The 14,081-nt window shown below is 35.6% G+C and overlaps 1 long non-coding RNA gene across 1 annotated transcript; it reads left to right on the top strand.

The window, feature by feature from the left end:
* The first annotated feature begins 12,634 nt into the window (after positions 1-12,634).
* LOC139352896 (uncharacterized) lies at positions 12,635-13,563 on the top strand. The gene is made up of 3 exons (XR_011603953.1): positions 12,635-12,880; positions 12,943-13,064; positions 13,147-13,563. It is a non-coding gene; the product is annotated as an uncharacterized lncRNA (long non-coding RNA).
* The last annotated feature ends 518 nt before the right edge of the window (positions 13,564-14,081 follow it).

The raw sequence follows: 14,081 nt of genomic DNA, 5'->3' as shown, positions 1-14,081 counted from the left end.
TCGCTCGCTTCGCTCGGCAAAAATTGGCGAAAAATGTCAACAGCTGTGGCCCAACGAAATATGGCGTAAAAATCCTAAAAGTTTTCTTTTGTAGTTTCATAATTTGCATAATGCGCCAAACAAACAATTGACTTTTTTTCGGGGATCGGGAGGGGCAAGCGGAACCAAAACTGCTGAAGCGAAAATTAAAAACACTCGACACATCCGCCAGTTCTTTTTAACAGCTGCTCCCTTGCAAAGTAATTTTTGGTAAGTAAAATGTGCGGTTAGTTAACTGCAGAAAAACAAAGAGGAATTGTCAGGATGAGCTTTATTTTATTCTACATTAATCTTTATTAATTTTTTTACAATTTGTATAGGCTTTTTAAATTATAAAATTTTTTTTTTAATAATTTATTTTATATCTAGTAATAAAACCACAGAGATCCAAAAACGTTCCTTTTCTTTCACAAAAACTGTCTAAATTAAGGGTTCTTTTCTCATCAATTAGTCAGACCATAACCTAAGCATCACCCATTACTAATTCATGCCTACGGCTGGAAACAAGGACACAGGAAAAATATATAAGCATAGTAAATAAATAGAGAGGCTCCAAGTCATTTATCACTGTGAAATTTATTAAAATGATTATCTCGTATTTACGTTTCGCACGGAATGCCTAATTTTTTCTAGGACAGCACAACACGCGCCTTTTAACTTTCCGTTTCTACATGGTTTTGTTTTTTTGTGGTTTTCCATTAGGGGTACTCCAGCAGTTTTTGTCATTTTGAGTCACTGATAAGAAACACGGTCCCAAAAAGTGCGTAGGTACACTAAGAAAAATATTCCTTTATTAAAATCATTTAGTTGATGTGAGAAAAAGTCGATTTTTCATTTATTTCTTTATTTATTAATTAAACGCCAATGCACAAATGCTGTTCTGGGTACAATTAATTAACTTAAATCTATTTCTAAACATTATTTAGAAAATATTTCCTAAGGATTTGCCTTATGTTTTTTCTTCCTTTATGTTATGTCGTCGAAATAATTTTTGGATTTCAAAATGTAATCATAGTCTTATAATGAAAAAATGTATGTTGAACTGCAAATAATTAAAAAATACATTTTTGATATAAAAATTGTTAGGAAATGCATAGAAAGTTAGGAATTAACCTATAGAATTTCTGTATCTTTTGAGAATTATAAGTATAATTTTTAGAGTTAAAAATATTACTGTCAAAATTTTGAAAATATCAATTGGAAAGTATTATGAATTTTTTCTTTCAATGCCATGGGCGGACCTCTTGGGGTCCTTCAGTTGGGGCCATAGTTTAATTGTGACATCTGAACAACTCCACAGCCCCGCCACTAGAATACCGCCTCAAGGGAGGGCAATTAGTTGAACTGCGCCCTGGGGAATTGCGATAATTAAAATGCTTCTGCTTCTGCTGCTGCTGCTACATGCGGAAATACTTTTTAACCAACTAATCTGATTGCTCCTATATCAACTCCGTCGGCTTGGTGTGCTCTTGTGCGTTTGCCCATAGTCCTTTTGTGGAAGCGTTACAGAATCAACATTTGCATTCAATTCGATGGCAAAAGGCACTTTAATTTATTTACCCCCATTGAAAGTCATTTCATTCTAATCCTATTAATTCAAATTCCAATTCAAACACTTTTACCGCATCAAATAGAATTGCTTTTTGGACGCCGACGGGTAGAAATGTTTGGCTGTTCTTTTGTGTGGCGAAAAAAAAGTGAATTGCATTGTTTTTACAACGCAGAAAATATTTTATTTTTAGCAAAGGGATGGCGAATCAACTTTTGTGCTCTCAAAAGGACTCCGGTACTCCCACCTTGATGCAATCAAAAAACCAAACTAGAAAACCCAATCAAGGCGACAGCTTTGACCGAATGAAGTTTGCGAGTGTTTGATTTCGATTAATACTCTTACAGACCAAGATGGATGAAGGAAAATTTAGTTAAGGAAATCATATTATTTGCTTAAGATTTAGAGGTTTTACAAATTTAATTAACTTAAATAATATTACTTTAAAATATAGGTTACTGATTGATCCATCAATGAATATTATACTACATGACTGGCTGAATAAAATCATGTAATGCAACTCTATTTATTCATATAAATTATTCAGTTATAAGTTGAATTGTTTGAAATGAAAAACATCAATCCTTTAATTTTATTCAATTTGAATATTGCCCTTAATGCCGCTGAAAACTCCGCCTGGCCCGACCTTAATTAAATGCATTTCAACATCACCAGCATTATAATGAAGATGAATTTTTGTAGATTGTGTATTTTTCCAGTTCGTGTAGCAATTTCTTGCTGAAATTTGTATGGCCAAAGTTCCAACTGAGTTGATTTTTCCGTTTTCATTACGCCTCGGGCCAAAGTGTAGTCAAAATTTAAATAATACCAAAATTATGTAAGAACGAGGCTTTAAGATGCCGTTTTTTTTGGGCCCAGGGCCCCCATTAAATATGCAGTAGATTCTAAAACACGTATCATCCTCTGATGCCGCCGCAGTTTCGCACTTTCGTTGCGCTAAATGAGTTTCAGCTGCAAAATTAAAAACTTTATCAGAAGCACCAGCAGAGGTGTACGTATATATATGTGGGGGGGAAAAAAAACTTGAAACTTTTTCATGAAGTTAAAGCAAAGTAAAATCAAATTATTGTGGTTGCTAGCAGGCTGGCAAAAGGATTACGCGATGGTGGCGGTTCTACGCCTTACCGCCTGCCACGCCCCCCGCCTTTCCGCCCTATTTTCCAACCCATAACCCAGTCCAGTTTTCCCCACCCACATCCACCTGTAATACAACATGCCGGCATTGCATTTTCGGAGAGCAGACAGACAGAGGGACGCCGACTCCATAGCCAGACAGTTAGACTCGCCTGGCTGCCTGTTCACATGAAGTTGGCGCATTCTAATTGAATTTTCACTTTTTTCTCGCTCCCCGCAGCCCTCTTTTTCCCGCTTTCCCCGGTTTTCCCGGGGCTTTCCCCGCTCTCACCTGTGCGACTACGTGACGATGGCCTGGCACAGAAATTGAAATAATTATTTTTAATCTTAAGTACGACTTGCACGTAATGAGATTTGGATTATCTCGGCACCCTTTTTTTTCATCTCCCCCCTAGACTTATGAAATAAGAAACTGATTACTATGAGACGCATAAAAAATGTGAAAAGGATATAAATTCATGCCGAATGTGGAAAAGCTTTTTGGTTGTCTGAAGAATGTAATTGAGAAATAAAAACCTTTTTGGTTCTTAATATAAAACTGTGGTTTTCATGGTGAAGCTAGTAAGGCAAGTAAAAATCAATGAAAATATTGGGCTCAAAATCATTTAATGATTTCTAAACATATTCTGTTCAAAATATCATACAACACATACCATTTTATTTATATATAACTTGTAATATTTTCTTAACATATAGATACTTGTTTTTCTAACCAAGAAAAAATTGATTACGACTTAAGAACCATTTTATAAAATTAAAAAGTTCTTTTTACTGTTTTGGTAGCAAGCATTTTTGTCCTAGAAAATATTTATGGTTTTTAAAATAAAAATAGCCTATAAAGTTTTTTGACAATAGTATTTCACCATTTTATTTAATTTGTTTTATTTATCAATAGAGCTAAGCTTATAGCTTTAACATAAATTCTTTTTCATTCCAAAAATTTAAGTACATCCTTTTTAAAAACACCTTAATTTTTAAAATTTTGAATTTGTTTTTCAATTTCTATCTTTTCTATTTATTTCCATGGCTACCGCCGAAGGACGTCTTCCACAATTTCTGCACCGTGATCGGCAATCCCTGCAGAAGCCAAAATAATCCCTGGGTGACAGATCTTCCTGGGCCTGCAACCGTTGGGTACTTCTGTTACCACCATCGCTGGGAGCATCCAAACATTCAGGTGATAGTGAAATTGAATCCATCGCCCAATCGCTATCACTGCCATCGTGTTTTCCTTCGACAAAGTCGAGTAATTTTAAGGCAGTTTGCAGACGACGGTTCTTTTTTCTATCGACGGCTTCTTGAGAGGTTCCAGGTTCCTGTGACTCCTCATCACATTCTTCTTCGGGAAGATGTTTTTGATTAATATTACAAGGTTGTGAATTCTTTTGTGTCTTAGTAATATTTTCAGCAGATTTAATATCTTTCATTATATGTTTTAGAGCATGTTTTCTTATTCTGGAAGTTTCTTTTTTATTTTTTAATACCTCTTGAATATGTACATTCTTTTTGGTGAATCTAATGGTTTTATCAGATTTTTCCATTTTTTGCTTAGCTTTTAAATGTTCCTTTTTAATTGCTGTGGAACCCTTCTTAATTTGCAAATCCTTGTGGACATGCCTCTTTCTTTTGGTAGGTTCACCCAATTTAGAAGTAGCTTCTAAGGCCGATTGCACTCGATCTACTTCATACTGGCTCAAATCGCAATAACTTTTCAATGGTAACAAATCCAGTTTTGGAGTATAAGACCGTTTGCGTTTGCCTAAAAGTGCACTGCCTTTTTTATGTTCATTGGTTCGGCCATCATTTTCCTCCATAATCAAGAGTATTTACTTTCTTTTCGACTTTATGAAAATCTTACGCTATTTCCGATTTTGATTTTGTATGGAATAAATCAGGGACTGAACACTGGAACTTGATTCCTTTTTGATTTCCCTGACTTGGCCTACGTTGGTGCATAAATTGGCAGCAGGCGGAAAAACTTTTACCACCCACGGCCCACGCAAATATTGCATTTTCATTAAGTTAAAGTTTGGTTTTTAGTTTAATTTTTTCGTACCCTTTGCGGCTTTCCCCTCTCCGTTTACTTAAAAACTTTTTGCGGCAAGTTTTTTGGCCCAAAGTTTGCATGTGTCTGTCAGTCGGTGTGTGTATATGTGTGGCTGAAGGAGTATGTGTGTGTGAGTGTGTGTGAGCGCGTGTAAAAATCATGTGCGCAGTCAAAGCAAAATGACGATAGCACTGACGATCCGCCTAAAAACTTTTGACGGGCCAACTTGCTTTGGGCCAAGTTTCAAGCTGCCAACTACAGCAACGTCTCCTCTCAGCAATCTCTGTCTGCCAATAAGCTTAAGTCAGTAGGGTTGATTAGGACAAGTGCGTGGGCCAAGAGGATTTTACAAGAAATTAATTTGTGATTTCATGGCATATCAAATTTAACAAATTTCGGGAGAATTATTTTACCTTAAACAAATCATTATAAATGTGGGCACTATGTGCATTTTTAGCGTTATGTGCTTTTGAGGGCGTTCGAGTGGGCGTGACACCCTGTTAAAATAAACATGAGCTGCGCAAGAATCTCTAGAATCTGCACGCCAAATTCAACTTTCTAGCTTTTATAGTTTCCAAGAACTCAGCATTCATACGGACGGACAAATAGTTATTCTGATAAAGAAAATATTTAATTTATAGGGTCGGGAACGGTTTTTTCTACCTGTTACATACTTTCCGACAAATCTAGTATACCCTTTTACTCTACGATTAATGGGTATAAAAAGAGAAAAATATTTAGAAAGTTAAATTTGAGAATTTTAGTTAAATTGTTTAACATATTTTAGAATGGATATTTTTATTTACAACTTTTAAAAAATAAAATTGTCTATATTATGCAGAACCTTATTTTTTGAGATTCCTCTTATTCACGATATAAAGTCAGTAAGCAAAAAGCTCTGATCTAACCAAAAAGGCAACGTAACACTTCACTATTCAATTCTTTAAGTCAATTTCCATCTTCAATCGGTTTATTTAATTATTTCCCAACTCTCTAGTAAAAATCTCAAATTTCCGTTCATTCGCCGACTTTGTGGCCCCATAACAATAACAAAACGTGGAGGAGAGAAAAAATTTTAATAAAACTCAAAGTCAAACTGAAAACCATTTTCACACTTGGACGATCGTTTACAATAACTAAAAATTCTATCACCGCACTTTTCACACTTCCTTTTGTATGCTTTTTTTTTGCTTTGTGTCAAATTGAAATGAATAAAATATTGGCTGCCTAACCGGCGACATTCGAAAAGGGAGGACAGCCATCATCATTTTTTTAATAAACTTCGCACAGTTCATGAAAAATCCTTTGGAACGGGGAATATTGTCCATAAAATGAAATTGATTTTTTTGTGTGTATATTAATAGTTGGTCCGTTGCAGTTTCCGCTAAAATATTCCTTTGTGCTTTTTTAGCTTTGATTTTTTGCTGGCTTGGCTGCATTTCTTTATTTTTAGATTTCAATATTTTATGTGTGAAAAATAAATTAAATGCAATTATTATGTAAATGCTGTTGTTTTTCTGTTCTCCCTTAAACTATTATTTGGTTGTTCAAAAAGGTTTTGGTTTTAAATTAAGTATATGATGCGGATGATGTTAATCTTCATTAAAATATTTTTTTTAAAAATTATAGTATTTCAAGCTATCCGTATAAGTTTAAAAACTTAATGGTTTGTTCATCCATCCTTCTGTTGTCTTTAATATTTTGTAATTCATACCTAAATTATTATGAATAAATTATAGTATTTCAAGGTATTTATATTAATTAAAAAAATTTAATCGTTTGTTCATCCATCCTTCTGTTGTCTTTAATATATTTTGGTTTATACCTGATATAAAAAGGCATGTGGTTTAACTCTTACCTTATTTTTTATAGCTATACGGCATTAAGTTCTGCAGTGCGTTCCAACTTGTTGACCCAAATATTGGCACAGGTCCTTGAGCACTCAACAACTTGTTGGGTCATCGCCATCGCTTCTGCCCAATGAGCAAACTATTTTCACTGGGCAATGGACACGGAACTTGCAGCCGGGCAGCTGCTCTCGACTTGCGCTAAGCACATCATTATGTTGGCTCAACTTTCCGATCATTTTTAATTACCCACCCGCACAACCCATCCGATTTTCTCGTCTCTGCCTCTGCTTTCACTACCCTTATTTTTTTGTTCGCCATTAATTCCTTTAATGGAATGCTGCATTAATAAAAAATACGTTATGAGCGCATAATAGAAATAAAAGCTAATGTAATTACATGCCGCACTTGTTTCGCCTTGTTGCAGTGCAAAAGTACGAGAATTTCCCACTCCCAGACTGCAAACGAAAATCCTGAAAATTTAATTCCACCAGTAGGAACCAGTTGAGCGTTAAAAGGTGAATAGAAAAGCGGGTATATGGGCATTATGAAGAGGTGTTCTAAAATGTTCCATGTTAAACAATGGAGCAAGCGGAGATAAAAATGTAGAGAACTTAATTACTATACTCGGACTCTTAATGAAGTCAACTGAATTAAATGCTGAGAAGCTTAAATGACCATGCATTTTGTATTATAAAATTAAAAATAGGACCCCCAATGGGGGGGTATTTAAATACTTGCAAGGTTATTGTTATTAACTGAGACTATATTCCCCTTTTATATTTTTAAATCTCCTAGTATCTGAATAAATCCCTTATTATAAGCTTATTTGTCGTCTACTTAAACGTTTTCCAATCAAACTCAGAGGGTACGAAATGCTTTGAGTTTCCTGCACCACTTTCGAGTTTCTTGAAATCGTTTTCTTTATATTTTTTCGTATTTATTTTTCTATTTTTTTTAGCATGTTGCTGACTGCTGTTGGGTGCTTAAAAGCTTTGCATTAACTATTAAACGCAGCTTGAATCGCATAACGGCACTTGGCACACAAAGAGGGCGAATTTAGGGGGTGGCAGGGAAATGGAAATAAAAATTGGTGTCAGGAAAAGTGGCCGCGGGGCTCAAAAGGGGAAAATGGCTCGGAAAAGGGGTGGTGCAGGCCAACAATTGTATTCAAATTATGGCTAAAGGCGGAAAAACATTTACGTTTATTGTTAAGTGATTGGCGCCAATAAATTTGAAGCCAACCAAAGCTAGGTAAACAAATACACGATTAAAATGAACGCGCAAGTACACAGAAAAAAAGTTTTGATTCTAAGCAATGATTTGAAATATCGTTTATTTTGATAATAAAAACTCTATCATGTAGAATTATTTCATAGCACAGGTATCATAGCTGTTTTTTATTACTTCCAACTTCATATTTTAATCATAATTCTGGATTTGCTACACTTTTTATTTTCTAATCACCAAAAGTTCCCATGTGACTTGAATTTTAATTTGCAAATGTTTAATTTACTTTTTAGTCGAGTGTACCGAAACTGTAGGTTTTCCGCTAAATAAATTTTTATTTATTCTATTGCTTCTCCGCTTGCTCTCTACGCCCCTGTTTTTTGCTCTTTCAGCTTGAGCGCAGCACGCGAGGTGTGCTAAAAAATTCATAGAGCATGGGTGGCTGCTGGGCCAAAAAGAAAGGGGGATGCTGCGGGTGATGTTGTGCTGCTGAAAATTCCTGGGCCAAAGGAGTTGAGAGTTTGAAGCTGTTAGCCTGACAGGTTGCAATGCTATAAAATGCAATCAGCTGCAAAGAAAATAGGTTTTGCTTCACCAAACAGACAAACTGCGGAGGGTTTTCGGGGGGGAAAAAGGGTAAAACGGGTGGAAAACAGTAGAGTGCATCCAGAGGAGCTGTTTCTACTGTTGCTGGATGGCATAAATTAAAGCGCAACAAGACCAAACAGACGCAGGGCATATTTGCCAACACACGGGCACAAACTGCAGATGGGGAAAATGTACATGGTGGGAAAGGGGGTGGAAAAAGCGGAGTATCATCAGGTTTATACAGACAAACAGATTGTGGGCTGACTGCGGACATTCAGTGGAATTGCCACAGGAGAAGAAAAGACACAATGAGAATGCTTCAAAGCGCTGACAACTTTCTCGCTAAATCTGCTTTTCCATATTCCTGGGTAAATTTCCCATCCTTATTTTCTCCTCGCGGCGCAGCCAAGTTTAATTGCCCGCTGTCGCTTAGCTAGACAAATGCAAATTGGCCAAACGAAACGTTAGACAGCCGGTTAAATGGAAACACATAATTACGAGCACGTCCTTCACAGCAGTTGGTTCCCTTCTCCTGCTATATTCAATTTAGTCATAATTATACAATTTCTTTGGACTCTTTGAGGTGTCGGTTATGTGTAATTTATAAAGTTAACTGAATGAATGAACAGCATGCTTCCGCAGTGTGAGAAATGAATTAAATGGCGCCCAACGTGGGACCCCCTTAAGACCCACGTTGGGCGCCACTTTTTAGTAAAAGCGTTTGTTAACAGTCCAAATTGATACATTTATAGAAAATATTTATTGAGGTAATGTAATAACCTTAACTTTTATTTGTTTCTAGTTACCTTCTGATGAAACTCTTCTGTTGAGTTATTATAACACTTGTAAACCCTTTCATCCCTTCTTTGCCATTTTCAATCATTTGAACTCAACCAATCCATTAAGTAATATAATAATAAGCAACATAACAGTAATATATATATAAAAATTCAGGATAGCTATTCAATTCCAGCTCCGTCAGTGGCTTTGATGGACCAAAAATTGAAGGGGAAGTTAGTAAGCCAAAAACCCATCCACGCCCGCACTCCGCCCAATTACATTGCCCTCGTCACCCTTCGAAAATTCCGCTGCAATGTGAATTTGAATTGCAATTGCGAATGGCCGCGTGCTGGAAATTAAATAAAACACTCGCAGCGAAAGGATGTTAGGATGGGAGTATCCGCAGATACAAACTTTGTCATAGGGAAAGTTTTTCGCTGCACACTGAACCAAAATGAAAACGTAGCCGAGCGTGATGAGCCATGGCAGAATGCAAAAAGGGCAGGAGTTTTCGGGAACGAGGGCATGGGTACTGGGATGGGGATGTCCTGACATCTGCACCCAGAACAATCAACAAAAAAACATCGAATAAACTGGAGCCAGTGACTCTGATGGTGCACCAAGCTCAATTTAATTGCGTTTGACCATAAGTTATCCGCGCCAAAATGTAAACAGCGAACCATAGCTTTGAGGACGATAAATCATGTGACCCTCTTATTTGTGCACTGCACTTTCATATTTGATTTATCCTCGAGCCGCAAAAAAACATCACCAACTGTCGAATCAATTGCATTTTTCGGTTAGCAGCTGTATGCGATTTTTGATGGAACACCGTAGAGTAACCACTTAGACCTGTTATTAGCCATCATAATTCTTGTGTAGACAACGAGCAGCTGCCACTTTCGGGTCCTCAAAATGGACGGACAGCACATCTATCAATTTGCTACCGCCGACCTACACATATTCCCCACCCTCCATTTTGTCGTGTGCCATTCCATTTCCCACTTTTTGTACGAGGGCCTGCATAAGAAATTTAAATAATTTGCTGTTAAGAATGAAAAAAGCGTGCATAAAATGTGGACAAAGGCAGATCAAAAGGAACAAATTGATAGTATCCTGTAGTTAGGGTTTAATATTAACAAACAATTTTTACACAAAAGATATATAAAAGTACTGCTTCCTGGAATTTTTTGTATAATCTCTTGAATTTGGTTCATTATCTTACTTATATTTATAATAATAATAAATTCCTTAAAAGTATTTAGACATTATTGTATCCTTTACTTATATTCAAAATCTTAATTGTTTTATTCCAGTTGTTTTTTTTATAAAAGTACTGCTTCCTGGAAATTTTTGTATAATACCTTGTGTTTGGTTATAATTATAATAATAATACATTCCTTAAAAGTAATTAGACATTTTTGTATCCTGTACTTATATTCAAAATGTTAATTGTTTTATTCCAGTTGTTTTTTAGTCACCGCAACTCTTAAACAACCCATCATGGACCAACATCAAGGGGTAACCAGTGGAGAAAAGAAATCACATCAACACGTTGATAGGTGGTAAGGACGAAGGATGAAGTTGCGGCCATTTATCAGAGTCATGGACCCATAAATAAAACAAATAATACGAAAATATGCAAAACAAAGAATAAAAAAAAATATTGAGCAACAGCAAGAGCAAGAGAAACGCAAAAAAAAGGGAAAACGGGCTCAAGATACATTTGGTCTAATAGATGGACTGAATGAAATGGGCCTGAGCCCCCGGGCCATAGCTATGGGATGGCATACCCACTTAACCACCCGAACACCCTTTCTATGCATGTGGATAGCGTTAAACAAATGGCCGATGACCCATAATAAAAATTATTATGAATGAAACAAGAACAAGAAAAACCCATTGGGCCCACTGCTGGCCCTCTTGGCATTCCACAGCCCCCCTCGTTCCACCCAATAAATTGGGATGCGTATGGCAGAGGACAGAGAGAGTACCCTGTATCCTTTGGGACCGGGTATGCCCCGAATGCGATGCCATCGCCATATCCGCCTTGGAATTATATTTGGGCCCTGTGCCAGGGCACGTGCATCAAGATTCAATTGAGAGTTCTAAACACAAAAACGGAAGCTGCTCTACAATGTTGCCCCACACTCACACTCTTTCTTTCTTCACAATCTTTTTCTTTGAGTGTGTGCGTGAGCGGGGCATTTCCGTTTTTGTAGCACACTTTGTTGCGACTGAAAGGAAAAATTATAAGCTTGTCCTCTTGGACCAAGTTGTTAATACTGTTTGGAAAAAGTTAGAAAATTTAATAAAATATTAGTTATATTTAAAACAAATATGAAATATTTTTATTATGGAACATTATTGCTTGTTATCCTGCGGATAATGGATGTAAAATGACCTTCTGTGTATTTTCAACAAACATATGCGGTAATACTAATTTTTTATAGAACTAGTTAAGATAGTCAGAATTAAGTGCAAAGTTTTTAAACTAATACACAATGAAATACGAAAAAAATAAATAAGAATATAAATATGAGTTTGGAAAATGTCCCACCACATACAAATTGATTGCTTTTCTGTTCTTTATTAAAGTCGAACATTTCAATTTCTCACCTTAATAAGTTTGTAACCAACTAGCATTGGCTTAGCAAAACATGTTAAAAAGCAAAAACCTAGATTTATATTTTCTATTTGGATCTATATTGTCTTCACACAGGCTCATTAGTTTGACAACTTTAAATAAAAGCACATTATGAAAACGATCTCAATTAGTTGTTTTATAGTTGTAATAATTTGTATTATTCATAGTAAGTTTGCTTGTCCAAAGGATTGTCCATATATGTTTTCAAGGTGCTGCGCACCCTAATAATTAATATAGTTTTATATTTTTGTAATAAATATTGTTATTGTAATGTTATTTACAACAAATAATAAATTTGTAAAAATGTACTATGTTTTTTGCATAAGTTCAAATACATTCAATTACAACTATGAATAATATTAAATTTAACCGAAATTAAGTTAAAATAAACTGACAAAAATAGTTTCCGCAACTCAAGGCTTGACTTCTTGGATCACGATGTTAGAACTGCTGGAAAAGGATTAAAAAAAGTTAATATATTTTTTTTTGGATTAAAAAATGTATGTGAAATATTTAAATTAGTTTAAGGATAAAATTGTATAATTAAAAATATTTTGTCAATATATTATAAACATGTAAAATAAAATATTTTTAAACTAATGATCTGCCCAAATGTAATATATATAGTAAGCAATCAAAATTACGTATCCGACTACTTGGCTAAAAATTAATAAAGTTAACAAAATTTTGTTTCTTTAATATTTATATTAAAAATCCTCTGATACTATAAACTGATACAATATGCAAAACGGTAATTGAACCCAAAAAGTTTTTGCATGCCGTATGGAATTGCCTATAGCGCTCTGAGTGGGATAAAAGGACACAGCTTTATCCTGTCTCTGGACTCTGGCTAAGTGTAAAATATGAAAAATATACAAAAGAGGAAAAATCACAAAAAAGGAAACTCCCTCTAAACACATTCCGCACGCTTCATTGTGCCTTCGCCCCCCAAAGTCCCTCTTCCCAGTGTGAGGGACAGACGAATGCAAATGGAGGGTGTGAGTAAATAAATAATAGAAATATTTCCCACTCAGATATTTTGCATATTTCCCTGGGCCAGTTCACTACAGTTAGGAGTGCTATGAGGTGTTGTTAGGGGGAAACCGTTGAACCGCTTTTCGGATATGTGAAGTGAAATGTTGTTTGGCATTGTTTACTCTGCTCTGTTCGAGTACTTGGACTGTAAGTGAAAATAAATACATGAATATAACAAAAAAGAAAAACGAAGGAAAAATACATAAATACAATATATCTTTGTATCTAGGGGCAGTGGAAGTGAAATCCATTAGCCGCCGAGTCTCAAGAGCAATGATAAAGGGCGCAGCAACGGCGCAGAAAGCGGCAGCGAACCTAATAGCCTCGACTCGACGTGTTGTCCCTTTCAATTATATGAGAGGCGGTCACCCCCACACCAGAACTCCCTACCACCCACCAAACACCCCACTCCCCAACCTTCTCAAGGACTCTGCGGTTGTTTCTTTTTTTTTTCCTATCCCTGGCTACTCGGGAGAATTTTTCAATTTTACACGTTGCCCAAAAGAAAAAGGCGTTTCCACAACAGCGACTGAGAATCGAAGCCAGCTCATTGTTATTGTTCGTGGAGTTTTCTCTAAGTCGGGGGATATTCACTGAGAAAAATATTTTTGAAATTATACATTTTAAAAAGTTATATAACTTTGCATTGTGCATTAATAAATATAATTATTCTAGGTTTTTTTTATACACTCTAGGTATTGTTTACGATGAAATAAATACATAATATAACCTGTATTTATTAAAACAAAGAAATTACAGCAAAGTTGAGCTTATCAAAAAAAAAAAATTTTAATTTAAGATAGATAAACACTATTTTTAAATTTTCTACAAAAGAAAATATATAGAAAAATTTAATTAAGATAATAAACTATTTTCAAAACTATTTATTCTCACTACTCGATAAATTTTTTCCCTATGCAGAGCGTTACGTTCCCGTGGGTGAAAAGGACCCCCCAAAAGTAGTAGCCAACAGCCATGGGGACCGGTATCCAATCCTCATCTATTTGCCTCGTGAAATTTATTGGCAACAGCATAATGCGAGGCACGTTCATTTGATTACATTAAAACGAAAGTGGCTAAAAAGGTTGGACCACAAAGAGAGAGCAGAATAGAAAGGCCAACGTGGCGGAGACTAGGCGGAAATTTTTAAATAAATAAATAATA

Source organism: Drosophila suzukii, chromosome 2L (genome assembly GCF_043229965.1).
Source record: "Drosophila suzukii chromosome 2L, CBGP_Dsuzu_IsoJpt1.0, whole genome shotgun sequence".
In the NCBI taxonomy this organism is placed as follows: Eukaryota; Metazoa; Arthropoda; class Insecta; order Diptera; family Drosophilidae; genus Drosophila; species Drosophila suzukii.
Note: the sequence above shows the minus strand (reverse complement) of the source record. Positions and strands in the feature narration are given on the sequence as shown.